Raw genomic sequence first — 15,588 nt, forward strand, 5'->3', positions numbered from 1 at the left:
AGGCCTGAATTCAGAATGGTGATTCAGGGTGTGTTTAGAACACGGCAGTGTACACCATCAGTTTGGTTAGTAGGTGTCAGACAGTGTCCTGTGTATTCTTCTATACTCCCCCACTCTTTTCAGCCTCTCTCTAAGCCCCATCATTTTAACAAGTGTCTGTCTTCACCTGCAGTGATGGTGTCTTGTTAGGGATCGGGGCATCACACAGAGAGCAAGAGTCAGAGCTGGCATACATCCTGTGCAGTCTGCATTCTAGCTGGCTCTATTACCCAGTTTCCCCTCTGTCATGGCTTGAGTGAATTGCAGAGACCTCTGGCTACCTCATGCCTCAAAGGGCCAAGTCTCCGGAAGATGCACTATTGAATCCTCACCACTTTACATTGGGCAGGCATAAGTACTAAGTACTCAAGTTTGTGGAGGTGGTAAACGGTATCCAGAGACACAGCCTTTGTGTGGCTCCCACACTGAACACTGTACCCTGCAGGTCGCTATGTCTGTCTGTGGTCACACCAGGCTCCTTGAACTACTAACAGTCATTGAACTGACCGCCAGTGGTTTTTTTTTTGCTCAGTTTACCCCTTCCCTATTCTTTGCTGTGCTGGCTGCCCTGGTGAAGAAAGGAGAGGGAACTGTGGAGGGATTGCTTGCCCTTACTTGGTGATCATTTCATCATGGAGAAAGATCTGACATTGTCTCAGTTCATTTCTTACTGTTGTAACAAAATGGCCTGAGATGGGTAAATTATAAGAGCAGAAAGTTTCTTTGTAACTAGACCAGTTTCCATGCAGTCTGTCACCACAAAAGCCAACCAGCAGAGACAGGAGTTGAGTCTTGGAAGTTCTGCTCTTCTTAGGAGAGCTGAGAAGGCAGTAGATCAACTTCCCCAAAACAGCAACAGAAGATCGCACACTGCCTCACATCTCATCTCATTATGGAGGGCAGGGGGGCTGACAAGATCTGTCAATCCTTCTGGAGCTCTGTCTTGCCTCTCTGAAGACCCTCTGATTAGCCACATTTCTGAGGCTTCTCCAGCTACCATCCTTCTCACTCTGGCCTCCTTCTCTGGATGTCTGGTTTCAGGCATGTATTGAAATGCTGAGTTTATTTAGTTACAGCTGGTATCAACCTTGTACTCCTCCCGGTGTGTCAGGGTGTGGTGGTGGTAGCGTTAGTTTAGAACAAACAAACGATTAATCATGTATACATATCAAGCTGTTAGCTTATTAACTTATACATATTAAGCTTTTAAGCAAAACATGCAGATTCCTTTCTATGATATGGAGTACAAACTCTTCTGTATATTGCAGAAACCAAAGGTGTCCCTATCCATCCCTCCTGACCCCTGGCAACTAATTACTACACAACACAGTCAATAGTATGTTGTCTTGAGATCTCCACTTCCAATGCTTTTAATCCTAAACTCTTCATGTTAGCTTCAAGCAGATGTTTTGGTCAAGGACATAAAGCAGCCCCTTTCATGGTCAAAATATCACAAGAACTGTCTCTAAGCAATTCACTAATATTCTTATTCTTTGAAACATTTGGGATGTGGGCCTTCCAAATCTCCAATGCTCTCAGGATTACTGTCTTCCACAACTCTAGTCCATTAATTCCTGATTAAAGTGGTCAACTGCTTTCCTGATCCAAAGTCCACATTTCACCAACAAGAAACATGTTCAGACCTTCCACAGCCACACCCCACTCCCTAGTGCCTTCTTCTGCCTTAGTCACTGCTCTATTGCTGTGGAGAGAGACCAGGACCATGGCAACTCTTATGATAGCAAGCATGGAATTGGGGGCCTGCTTACCCCTTAAGAAGTTTAGTCCATTGACATCATGCTGGGGAGCAGGGTGACAGACATGGTGCTGGAAAAGTAGCTGAAAGTTCTACATCTGGATCCACAGGCAGCAGGAAGAGAGAGAGCCACTGGGCCTGGCTTCAGCATTTGAAACCTCAAAGCCCACACCCAGTGACATGCTTCTTCCAAGAAAACAACAACTACTCCAATGAGACAACATCTCCTAATCCTTCTAAGAATACCACTCTCTGATGACTAAGCATTGACATATAGTGCTTGTGTTTGTGTGTGTGTGTGTGTGTGTGTGTGTGTGTGTGTGTGTTGACATTCTTATTTAAACCACTACATGCATCCTGATTGGAACAGGCTGGCCAGGACTTCCTTTGTTGAATTCCTTCAATTCAGCACTTGGTGACATGAAGAGGCTGTTGATCAGTCAGCACAGAGTCAAATGCTAATCCTTCTGTGGTGATCACCATTGAACAGCTTATGGGCTGAGGACAATGGATAGGGTTTGAGAGGGAAATGCGTTATGATGCTCAGGCAAGAAGTTAAATGAGACTTTGCTGTATCAGAGACTGTGCAAAGGTTTCAACTCCTGAAAATGCCACTGAAAACTTCAAAAACCAGACAAGGGGCAAATGACCCTTAGACTTCAGAAGTAGGTTAGATACCAATCTGAAAAAGACTTTCTCAATCTAATCTCAGAGAGGTGTTTTTTAAAACATTAGCCTTTGACAATGATAATAGAGAATGTTGCAAGATTTACATGACATTGAGGCAGTATAACAACACATGGGAGCCTTCAACCTGGACTGCTTTTTCCTACTATAATTCCAAAAGTTTTCCAATTGATAACTGTAGATCTAAAAGATGGTTTTTCTACCATCACCTTAACTTCACAAGACTGTAGAAGTCTTGCCTTTGCCATAGCAATATTAATATGAGTTCCCTTGCCAAAAGGTATCAATAAAAAGTGCTATGTCAAGGCATGTTGAATAGCCGAAATATATGTTAGTCACATGTGGGTTCTCCTTTGGCCCCTGTGAAAAAAAATATTCCCTCAGGCATATATTGCCCATGATATAGATGATGTTTTGATTGCTGTCCCTGAGGCACAACTTTAGAGGACCTCAGGCAATAGAGGACTTTATTTTCTCAACAAAACTGTACTTGATCTAGCAATTGATTGTAGCTTGAGTTTTCCTGCCTTGCCCACAGTCAGGACAAATCTCTGTCCCCCGCCAGTCCCACAGCCGCTCAGACCCAACCAAGTAAACACAGAGACTTATATTGCTTACAAACTGTATGCCGTGCAGGCTTTTGTTAACTATTCTTATATCTTAAAGTAACGCATTTCTACAAATCTATACCTCGCCACGTGCTGTGCTTATCGCGTCTTCACATGCTGCTGGTCATGGCGGCGCTGCAGTGTCTCTGGTCATGGCGCGGCTGCAGCCATCCTTCTGCTTCTGTCCTTTTATTTCTCCTCTCTGTTAGTCCGCCTATCCTTCCTGCCTAGCCACAGCCGATCAGGTTTTATTTATTGATCAATCAGAACAACTTGACATACAGACCATCCCCCAGCACAGCCAAGTGCAGACCATCTCAAACACCTGCACTCAGCCATGTCCTAATCATCCTCTATACGGACCTGCTGGGTAACGCCACAAAGAACCCAAGAAGGGCTCCCACAGGACATACAGATCATCCCACAGCAATTGATGACTAGTGAAATTAGGGTCTGCCTGTAACAGAAATAGTTAATTGGAAATCACAAAATCAATGAAGGGCAGCATTTCATGACAATTTCATTTCAGTCTCTGTTTGATATTCTTCAGCACATCTGCTCCTAGAGGCAGGTAGGATGCCAGTCAATGGGGTTGCTTAGAGTTATCTTTCACATTGTGTGTCCATAGACCACTGCTTAAGCAACCTGGTGTCTGCAATGGCTACAAATCTTATGATTATCCTGGAGTAAAGCCACAGGCTGTTTCACTGATCTGAATATTCTTGTGTGAAGAGGAGTATGTTCAACCACATAAAAGTTCAGATAGAAACGTACGGTAGCAGATCCTCTTGTATAAATAAGACAAAAATGAATAAATGGTAGGTTGACTGTCATGTTCAACCCCATGTCCAAGCTAGTTGGTTCATGTGAAAGCTAGGTTGCCTGGCTCAGTCTGAAAGATTGCTCATGAGAGTGGTTTTTGTTTCTTTGCTTTTTGAGGATTGGCAATGACTATTCGTGTTCAAAGTGCTATTGTCCAAAGTAGCTTTCAAAAATCACCAACAGCTCATATTGAATCAAGCAGTTTTCTGGCAACTAAGTATTTTTCTCCTCTAACACAAACCTGCCTCCTTTTTTTCATGTTTTATTCCATTAAAACAGAGACAATTATGGGTTTTTCATTTTTTAAAAAAGCAACGGTTTAAAACATACTACTTAATGTCTTTCCTGGTTTAATAATTTTCCTTTGGAGATTTTAGGCATAAAAACAGTCTTCTCAATTTAAAAAACAATTAATTTGCAGAATTCAGCAGCATATATTATTTTTCCCCTGTACTAGAATGGAGGCTGTCATTTCCACACAGACACAGCCCTTTGGTCCTGTTTACTTCTTTTTTGAAATGCTCTCCTGGAGCTCATAGGCTAAGATACTGGTTTTACCAAAGCCTTGTTTTGGATCTGTCTAGGGTAATGCAGTGTAGATTTTTCAACAACTCTTTTTTGCTGTAGGCCTTACATGAGGATGATGACATTACTTTATGCTCCTCAGTCAGTAGCTTAGTGAAGTGTAATGGACCAACCTTTTATGACTAATTTTCTTCTTGATATAGATGTTACTTAATTATGAAAAGTATTTTATCGTATCTTCTTTTTCTCTCATTAAACAGGGGCCTAAACCTTTTTTCTAAAATAGGGGTTTTCACATATTTTCTTTGTATGTACTGTTAATCCTATAAAAATATAAAAGTCAGCCAGACTCTGGTGGTGCAGGCCTTCATACACAGTACTGGGGAGGTAGAGTAGGCAGATCTCTTTGAGTTCAAGGCCAGCCTGGTCTACAAAGGGACTTTCAGGACAGCTACGTCTGTTACACAGAGAAAGCCTGTCTGGAAAAATAAAAACAAAACAAACAAAAAAGTAAAAGTCTGTAACTGTGCTTTTCTGGTTCATCTGTTTTCACTTCTGAGACAAAAAGTTGTACAACCTAGGCACATTGAAAACAGAACCAAATCAATGTGTTTTTGTTACAAAACTGTTTAACATGTTCATCTAAAAATCAATGCAATAACACTGCTCTTTTTGCCCATTGTTAAAAATAATGCATATTTAATTTTCAAGTATTTAAAAATGAAATTGTCAGCAATGAAGACGTTTTTGAGCTCTCTGTTGAAATCTTAATTTGTTAGCAGATTGTTTGACCTGACTTTCTAGGAAGTCTTATTTGTCAGTATCCTAAAAGCAAGCTACTCTCCTATTTAAAATCTACCATTTCTATCGTTCCCAAAGCTGTTCTCACTGTACTCAATGAGGAACCTTCTACCTACTTTACTGGTGGTATTGGTCTAGGACAGGCACTCTATGCTGGACCAATCATGAAGAGTTTACAAACAACTTTTTCCTTCAACACAACAAAATGATTTATATGCTGTCCAGATATTGCTAAAGGATGTTTCCACCTCATTTCATCTTGTGACTGGTTCTTAATATGCTACAGTTTCATGAACACTTTTACAAACGGCTACCATTATACAAAATGAAAAAGAACCCTGTCTCTTTGATATGTTTTCAGGTTCAACACTTGGAAAGACAGTGAACCCATCATATATATATATATATATATTACTCACACCAGATCTCATGCTGGGGCTATGGGTCCCCTTGGAAAGGAGAATGGTCAAGTAGCTAAGTTGCTATCCTTTGCAGCTATCAAAGATCTTCAATGCTGGCATGCAGTTCCACATGCTCAGGTGTCTTTCTTGCAAAAATGCTTTTCTTTGTCTATATCCCACACACTACATAGCATCCATTCCTGACCCTCTTGTGCCATTTCAAATATTCTCTCTTTCCTAGATGGGACCCATTGAACTCTGTCAGATGTTTGTTAATCATATTTAATTCTTTGGTCGTTTGTTCTTTGTTCATGTATGTGGTTGACACTTATTGGGTTACACCTGAGCTACAGTGCTACCTGAGAAGGCTTTTCTAAGATTAACAACGTCTTATTAAAAAAAAAAAAAAAAAAAAAAAGAAGTCAGAGTCAAGCTAAAATTCACCTTCGCTGCGTGTCCAGCTTCCGAGGACCTTTTCTGTCGGTTCGTTATTTATTTTTTTCTGCTTTCATTGTTGCACCAACGTGACTGCTCGTCACTGTCTGAATGTACAGCCCCTAGGTCTTAAGCATATGTCTCAATGCTGGCTATATCTGAACAACAATATCTATGGATTAAAGGCGTGTACCACCCCCACACTCTTGCTATGGCTTAATAGCTCTGACCCCGGGCACTTTTTATTAACATACAATCAAAATCACATTTCAGTACAATTAGATTACCACCACACCTTTCATGCTGTTACACCTTTACTAAATACTCTATTTTAGCTGAGATAGTACTATTAAGACTGATCATGCACGTGCATACCCTGGTGTGCACTTGGTCTGATTCTTAGCTGATTGGCACATTAAACATGTAACAGATATCCCTTAGATAGAACCTCCAGGGCCAAGACAGAATTATGCACAAACCTCATATCCTCAATATGTTTTCTGCAAAACATATAGGGGGATATCTTACCTCCTCCAAAGATTTACTATCTCTTACTCTATATTGTATACATTTAAGATTTTGGATGAGCACTCGAGTTCAGAAGTACAGCAGTGTTGGGCTGAGCCAATGCCACCTGCTGCTCCCAGACAATTTGATACGAAGAGGAAGTTGATGATGCTTGGAAGCCTGCCCTTGCCAAGGTGAGGGTCAAGAATGTGCTTGTATTTTCACAGAAGACAAAAGGGACATTTGGCTGCCGGCACAGAGATTAAAACATCATCATGAAGCAACACCACTTTGATTATGTCATTTATATGGATACACACCACCATCCCTAAAGAGGAACATATGCCTCACACATTGCAAGCATCACCACCTACTTGGGGATAATTAAAAAAATTTACACAAGAGGTTGAATGCCTGATCCAAGGAGCAGACAAGATGTCGCCCCTACGACCATGCTCCTCCTGATGTAGTTATCGGTCATGTAAGCACTATACAAGGGAGTTGCCAACCGTCTGCTTCCATTGTGGATTCAGCTATTGTGATCTCCACTGCTGTGAAACTGGACTTTCTTACGTGATAAAACTGTTGTTGTCCAATTAGGTGGTACAAGGGTGGGTTAGAGACATTTAGATAAAATGACAGGAGAGGTCCTTGGAAAAATATCACTGTTCAGATGAAAGAAATAATGTTAATTCTGATATTTTTAAAGCCCCTGACTTGAATTCCATCTCATAGAAGGAACTGTACTTGTGCAAAAAAAAAAAAAAAAAAAAAAAATGGCAATCTGGATACTTTTTATGCTAATGCAACTTCCTTCAAAAGTAGATTTCTTATTTGGACCCCCTTTTCTCCTAACCAACAAAATTTTAGGGGCAAGTTTGCTTTGATAACACGAACAAAACCCCATTTTGTGTTCAGGAGGGACAACCTATTCCTCGTCCACTCTCAAAACACTCTGGTTGGATTGTCTGTAAGGTATGATGACTATGTTAATGTCACAGGAGAGGATGTCACTTCACGGGGTGATCCAGTCATGACATACAATCCAGACTTGTCAATGCATTGCCTTTTGTGCAGCTCAATGCTTATATTTTGATAGTACTAATACTGACTATGCACCCCTTACCTGTACTGTGGAAAGAAATGCATCTTTGCCCTTCTGGACAGCACTTTGTGTTCTGGATGGGTCTTTTATGCAATCACACAGCCTTTCAGACATTGCCAGCTCATTTCTAGGAATACTGCTCTATAGGCAGAATTCCTCCACTCCATGCTTTCCCTCTGTAGCTAACACACAGTGACCCTACATCTACTTGTGATGACAAACTGTAGTTGTTAAGCCTAAGTGAAACTGCTGTCATGGCTGCCTTCCAACCTTTAGCACAGATAGTGCACCTTCAACTGAAGTCTCTCAACAAGCTTGTGTCTTCAGCAACACTACCATTGCCCCCAGACACTCTCTTAGGAGAATGAAATACAGACAGGAAGGAAATTGCTGTGGTTGATTATTTGCTGCTAAAACATCATAGGGCTATGAACAGTGTACTGGTATGTAGTGCTTCAGTAGTACTGATAACTCTTCCCTGGTCCAACAACAGTCGGATCAAGGGCTCCAGGAGACCAGTAAAATCACAGCCTCCTCTGGGTGTGGCTGGCCAGATTGGTTCTCTTGGCTTCTTCCCTTTCTGGGTCCACTGGCAGTTTTTCTAGATTTGATATTGCTTTTTTATGATGCAGTTTTCAGTTGCTGGTGAACTCCATATATCGTCTTACTCAATGATATGCACTTTCTATTGCTCTTAATGAGTTCACAGAAAAGGGTGGGGGTGGCATGCAGGTAATAGACTTTCCCACACTTTCCTACTGTTGGCACTCTGTCTCCAGAGAACTTTGCACACCCCCTGAAAGGACCTCCACCTGTCCCAGGACTGCTTCTGACAAGATGTTTCCTCTGCTCTCCTTAGCCATGCAGCTTAGTGCTTTCAAGGACATTATGCAAGCAGCCTTCTGTCTCCTGAACAACCTGGTGAATGTGCTGAGAAATACTCAGTGTGGTTTCCACTGTTTCTCTGGCCCTGCTTTGAACCCTGAGCTATGCAAATGAAAGCTTCACAGAATGCCAGTGAAGGCACCTATGGGCAGCATGGCCTTGAATCCTCTGGTTTGTTTGAACCTCAAATTCCTCTTCAAGTGCCTCCACACCTGTTGGTGATATTCACCTTCATGCTTTTATCTGAATGTTTTTCCTTGGGAAATGTTTTGTTTTTGTCTTTCCTGCCTTTGAAAAAATATTTGTGGAACTCTTGCTTTTTTTTTTTTCCTCGTCTCCTTGTAACATTCTTCTCCACCTCTATTCATTCTTTTCTTTTTCTTAACCTTGGTACGCAACCTCCCCCCCCCACCCCCCCGCTCAATTTCTTCTTTCCCTGCCTAGTCCTTTTATGTCATCCATTATTTCCATATTATTCTCGATACTTTTTAAACTTCTGATCACATTCCTTTTCCATTGTCTGGTCATGGATGTGTGAGCTGTAATTGCTTTTAGGTCTGCTTCTGTACCTAGTATGGCTTGATGTCAGTGTTTGTTTTCTCCTTGTTGAGTGCTCCCAGGAGTTGGGCCTGTAACAGGGCTGTGGTGGTCTGAATGAGAGATGGTCCCACTACTTCAGGCATCTGAACACTGGTTTCCCAGTTGGTTGGACTGTTTAGGGAATTTTAGGTGCTGTAGCCTTGCTGGAGTAATTATGTCACTGGGGGAGGCTTTGAGCTTAAACCCCTCACCATTTCCAGTTACACTCTCTGCTCTGTGCTTGTGGTTCAAGATGCAAGCCCTGGCTTCTGTTCCTGCCTCCGTGCCTGTTACTTGATGCCATGCCTCCACTCTGCCTTCATGGACTCTTGACCCTCTGGAGCCATAAGCCATATAAACCTTCTCTTTCATAAGTCACCTTTGGTCACAGTGTTTTATCACAGCAACAGAAACAAAGCTAATACAGGTAGGTTTCTCAATAAGATGATCCATCTGTGATGGTCAATATTAATACTGATATTGAACCTGACAGGATCTAGAACCACCCCCTCCCAATGACTTCTCATCGGGAGAAAGAATTTTCTAGATTAAGTTAATTGATGTGGTAAGATCCACCTCTAACTCACTATGATTCGCACCAGTCCGTGGGCTGGGGTCTTGGACTGTGTGAAAAGGAGAAAGCAAGCTAAGTGCAAACATTCATCCCTCTCTGCATCCTCATACCATGTGACCTGCTGTGAGCCACTCCTGCTGACATGACTTTCCTTCCCTTAAACTGTAGCTAGAAATACACCCTTCCTTCCATCAGTGGGTGGCACCACTCTCTAGGCAGGGGATTTAGAATTGTCTGATAGGAGGAAGAGAGCTGAGAACTAGCATGCATGTGTGCTTTAATTCATTGCTCTCTGCTCTCGACTGTGGTTGTCATGTGACTAGCAGCTTCAAGGAACTGCCACCTTGACCTTCATGCAATGATTTTTTTTTTTTTTTTTTTTTTTTTTTTTTTTTTTTTTTTTTTTTTTTTTTTTTTTTTTTTTTTTTGACTCCTTCAGATCCTCCTTCTTATTGTCAATGATAGACTGTAACCTGGAAATGGAAGCCAAATAAACCCTTTCTCCCTTCAGTTGCTTTTGTTAGAGCACAGCATCAGGAAACAAAATGAGACCAACACTGTAATCCATGGGAGAAAGCTCAAAGCATTTCCTCTCACATCCGGATGTAAGAGGTCGTGATGACCACTCTACACCCTCACTGCTCTTACAATACTGTGCTTACAGTCTTAACTAGATCAATAAGGCAAAAGAAATAAAAGAGCTATAAGTAGGAAAGGAAGAAATCAAATTATCCCAATTTCAGATGGCATGATCCTAAATAATCTATCAGGAGATTCTTAGGTGTAGCTAACACTTTTTAATCAAAGTAGCAAAATATGACATCAGCATAAAAGACCCAAAGCCTTTCTATATGCCACAGTAAACCCACCAAGAAAGAAATCAGGAATAGAATTCCATTTATAATAGCCTCAAGAAAAATAAAATGACTAGAAATATATGTAATAAAGGAAGTGAAATCTTTCTTCAATGGAAACTTAAAGACACCAAAGAAAGACAGAGAAAGGGACAATAAATGGTGGAAAGCCCTTCCATGTTCATGTATCAGCTGAGTCAATATTGTAAAAATGTCTGTAGTACATTTAGGCATTCCTAAACTTCATATGCAAACACAACAGACTTGGATTAGCAAAAGCAATCCTGAGTAGATAGAGAAATGCTGATATCTGATCATAATACCTGATCTCAGACTATACTACAGAGCCATGGTGGCCAAAGTGCATGGTACCAATGCAAAAACCACACATGTAGACTGATGGAATAGGACAGGAGACCCAGAAACAAATCCACATAGATACATCATCCAATTTTCACCAAAAAATGTAGGGTTCTGAGAAAACTGTATATCTACCGATCGAATAATGAAACTCAATCTATGTCTCTCACCCTGTGCATAAATTCAAAATCAATCAAAGATTCTCATATAAGTCAGGAAACTCAAAACAACTAGAGAATGAGCTATAAACACTTCAAGATACAGACATAAAGAAGTGCTCTCTGAAGGATACTCAGTAGCACAAGGAATAACCACAGATTGACAATTGCTAGTACATAAACATGAATAGCTTCTGCACAGCGATGGGAATGCTCACCACAGCGAAGAGACAAACGGCATAATAGGAGAGGGGACAGATCCTTTGTCATTTATACGTCAGATATGAGATTAATGTATTGAATATATGATGAACTGCAGGAATTATACACCCAATTTCCTCAAATCAGCCATTCAGTGATTGGGCCAATGACCAGGACAGACAGTTCTCAAAGTAAGAAATAGAAATGGCAAAAAAAAAAAAAATAGAAATGGCAATTCACCATTGAAAAATGCTCATCCTCATCAGCCTCCTGGGAATACAAATTAAAACTTTTATGAGAGTCTACCTCAACCTAGTCACCAAGAAAACAAATGACAGCAAGGCTATAGGGAAACAGGAATCCTTACATGCTGCTACTGGAAATGTAAGCAGGTGAAGGCAATTGTGGAGGTTCCTCAAAAAAACTGGAGGTAGACCACATGACCCAGCTCTGAGACTCTTAGATATATACCTGAAAGGCTTAAAACTGGCATAGCACAGAGATATGTGCACATCTGTGTTTATTGGTGCTCTATTAAACATTGCCAAGACAAGGAAGCAACCTAGATGTCCATCAGCAGATGAACAGATAAAGAAATGTGGTACATAATGCACAGTGGAATTTTATTTGGACACACACAAATGGAATCATGATATTTAAAGGATAAAGATGCAACTGGAGATCCTAATGTTAAACAAAATAAGTTAGACTCAGACAAATGCCAAGTTTTCTTTCCTAAGTGGATTCTGTTTTTAAATACATAGACATTTATGTATGGAGGGTGTTATGAATGTGGTTGGGGGACCATGCAAGAGGACGGAGAGACTTTCAGGGAGGGCAAATGGAAGGAGGATGAAGTAATGGACTGTATGTGCCATGAAATCAGAAGGTGATGTCTATTTAGGGATAGGATGGGGGAAGTGGGGGAGATGAGGGATAGTGGCAGAGGGGGATTAGTAAGAACAAGGTATAATGACATAAATGTATGAAAAAAAAACCACAATGAACCCCATCACTTTGTATGCTGGCTTAAAAATAAATGTATAAATTAAGAAATAAAAAATAGGTTAAGATGGAAATGATAAGCTTCTGCCAAGAGCCATGTCTGAGTTGGTGTTGATATCCATGGCTCCTGTTGCCATTAAGGGTCATATGGGTGCCACAGGTCTGAGGGATGTGCTGAGGCTGGGGTCATGCCAATCTGAGTGACCTGCACTGCCATCCATGGCTAGGGTGTCGACTGGGCTCAAGCTGCTGCCGGGGGTCATGTCTGGGTCTGTGACCCTGCTGCAGCCAGGGTCGGTGTCAATGTCCATGGCTCCTGTTACCACTGAAGGCAGTGCAGATGCCTGGGGTATCGGCCAACACCTAAGGCCATGTTGGTGCCCAGGGGTCATGCTGCAGCTGGGGCCATACAGATCAGGGTGGACTGTGTTGCCACCTGTGGACATGGTGGCATCCAGGCTGAGCTACAGCCAATAGACATGCCTGGCTCTGTGGGCCCTACTGCAGCCAGGGTCTGTGCTGAGATCCATGGCTCCTGGTACTATTGAAGGCCATGCTGACGCCAGGGGTCTATACTGTCACCTGGGGCCATGTTGGAATTCAGGAACCACACTGCTGCTGGGTCCATGCTGATCTAAGAAGCCTGCGCTGCCACCTGGGGCCATGGTGACATCTGAGCCCAAGCTGCTGCTAATGCCATTTATAAGTCCATGGTCTCGCTGCAGCTGATATCCATTGCCTGTGTTACCACGGGGCCCTTGTGAACCATGTGTTGAAGTACGAAGGCCTCACTGAGCTGGCCCTGCCCCTCACTGGTTGGGGAAAGCCTGTCCTCCCAACAGGAGAGCTGACCCCTCAATGGCCCTGGGATAACAGACCCCAATAACCTCAGTACAGGAAAGCAAGCACCAGCCCCAATAGGAGAGTTGTCCCTGACATACACACTTGGGAAAGGTGGTCCCGCCCCTCACCATGGGTCTGGGAGAGCTGGCTCCACCCCTCACCTGAGGGGAGTGGTCCTAGTGACCCAGACTGACCAACTCAGCTGTCACCCATGCACACATCTAGGGCTTTGAGCTGGCATACTCCAACATCTACCCCATCTATGATCTGCTGGAGTGGGTGAAGGGACAGGTCCTGTGGAACCATAGCTGCAGGATCTCCATGACTGGGGCAACAGCAGGATATCAGAGAGGAATGTCAGTGGGGGTCCAGTATTGATGGTGTACCAAAGTCAGAGGCCTTGAGCCTGACCAACAACTCCTTACACAATGAACATTTGCAAGTAAAGCTATTTGGACAAAAGGGTATACTGCATGATACACAGCAGCTCCAGTGCCTCTAAGATGAATGAAGAGGCAATGGAGAGGTGGGAAAGATAGAAGAGTAATGGTTTGGTTTTGTTTGCTTGTTAGTTTTTAAAATTGATACTGTTAATTTTATTTGTATCGTTTATTATTTTATTTATTTTTTAATTTTTCTTATTTATTTTTTAGTTTTCCTTTGGGAGAGAGCCTCTACAAGGATGAGGGGCGGATATGGAGGGACTTGAAGATGAGTGGAATTGGTGTACATGATGTGTAATTCCCAAACAATCAATAAAAATTATGTTAATAATAAAAAAGATGGAAATGACAGTAGAGAAAGCAGAAATAACACTGATCCTTCATAGACCTTGCAGAATGTTCAAGATGGGGGAATATTTTCCAGCACATTCTCTATGAGAATAATATTCTACCTCTAAAGCCAGGCTGAGCAATCACAAGGACCCCCACAGTTCAACATATGAAAAATTCCTCAAGAAAATATTAAGAATTCAAATCCAGCAAAAACATGCAAAACACGTGACATTATTTTTTGTGTGTACATGTTTGTTTTGAAGCATGTTTTCACTATGTAAGTCTGGTCTGGAAATCACTGTGTAGCCTTATCCTGGCTCAAACTCACAGTCCTCCTGCCTCCAAGTGCTGGGATTTCACTTGCATATTAGCATGCCTGGCAGATTAGGCAACACTTCCAAGTAAGATTCCTCCCAGATATGTACAACATTAAAATTTCAGTTAACATAATGTAGCATGTTAGTGTAATCAAGAACAAAGATTGTTTGATCATTTTGGCATTTCACAATATCCAAGACACAATTGTGATTAAAAAACAGGCAACAGGAGGCTTGTCCCTGAATAAAAATGATTTTCCCTCTGGAATTGGGGGAGGGAGGATTAAATACAATACTCGAGTATGAAATTCTCAAAACCCAAAACATGGTCAACAGGCCAAGATTAGTGGCACATGCCTCTAATCCAAGCACTTGGCAAGCAGAGATGGCTGGATCTCTGAGTTCCAGGCCAGGCTGATCTGCATAACGAGGCCCTGTGTCAAAAGACAAAATGAAATATAGTCAGCAACTTCAGAGTAGCAGAGAAGGCCTCCAACTTGTAAAGCACATAGTGTGCATTGTGGTGAAGGAAGATGTGCTTTTTCCATTAGATTGAGGCCAAGACAGATATCTTTACACTTAGATGTATTATGGATCATCTCCCCCAAAATACATGTTGAATTTTAATCTGCATGTGAGAGATTAAGAAATGGGGCTAGGAGTGGTACTTACGAATTGATTGTGTTCTTCCCTTGTGATCAAGTTAAGATTTCATGCAATTACTGAAGGAATGGGAGCTGGGGATATAACTCAGTGAATAATAAGTTGTTTAGCATGTGCAAGGCCTTGGGTTCAATTCCCAATACTGAAAAGGAAGGAGGAATAACAGAGAGAGAGAGAGAGAGAAAAGAAGAAGAAGAAGAAGAAGAAGAAGAAGAAGAAGAAGAAGAAGAAGAAGAAGAAGAAGAAGAAGAAGAAGAAGAAGAAGAAGAAGAAGAAGAAGAAGAAGAAGAAGAAGGAAAGATGGGACAAAACAAATACAGATGGATGGATAAGTGCGCTAAAGTGTTATCTGGGTGTAGGTCTATGTTGTATGTTTTTTTTTTATTTCCTGGGGTGGCATGAGCAAGCATCTCTATTCACTGTGTATCGGGTACCAATGGCAGTCCAATGGAATGACTCCAGCCACATGCAGCTTGGTGAACTAATGGCTTTAATTGGGTTGTTACTCACTAGAACATGGGCAACTTTCAGGCAGCTACGCCATACTCTGAGGAATTCTCCCCACCTACTACCATCAAGTTAACCCTCTTATATACTCTTGGAGAGAGGGCTCATGACCCAGTTGGTCTTCTCCCACTTCAACAAGCGAATTTTTATAGGTTTAATCTTGTGAGAATCTCCTGCGGG

This window comes from Peromyscus leucopus, chromosome X (genome assembly GCF_004664715.2).
Source record: "Peromyscus leucopus breed LL Stock chromosome X, UCI_PerLeu_2.1, whole genome shotgun sequence".
NCBI lineage: Eukaryota > Metazoa > Chordata > Mammalia > Rodentia > Cricetidae > Peromyscus > Peromyscus leucopus.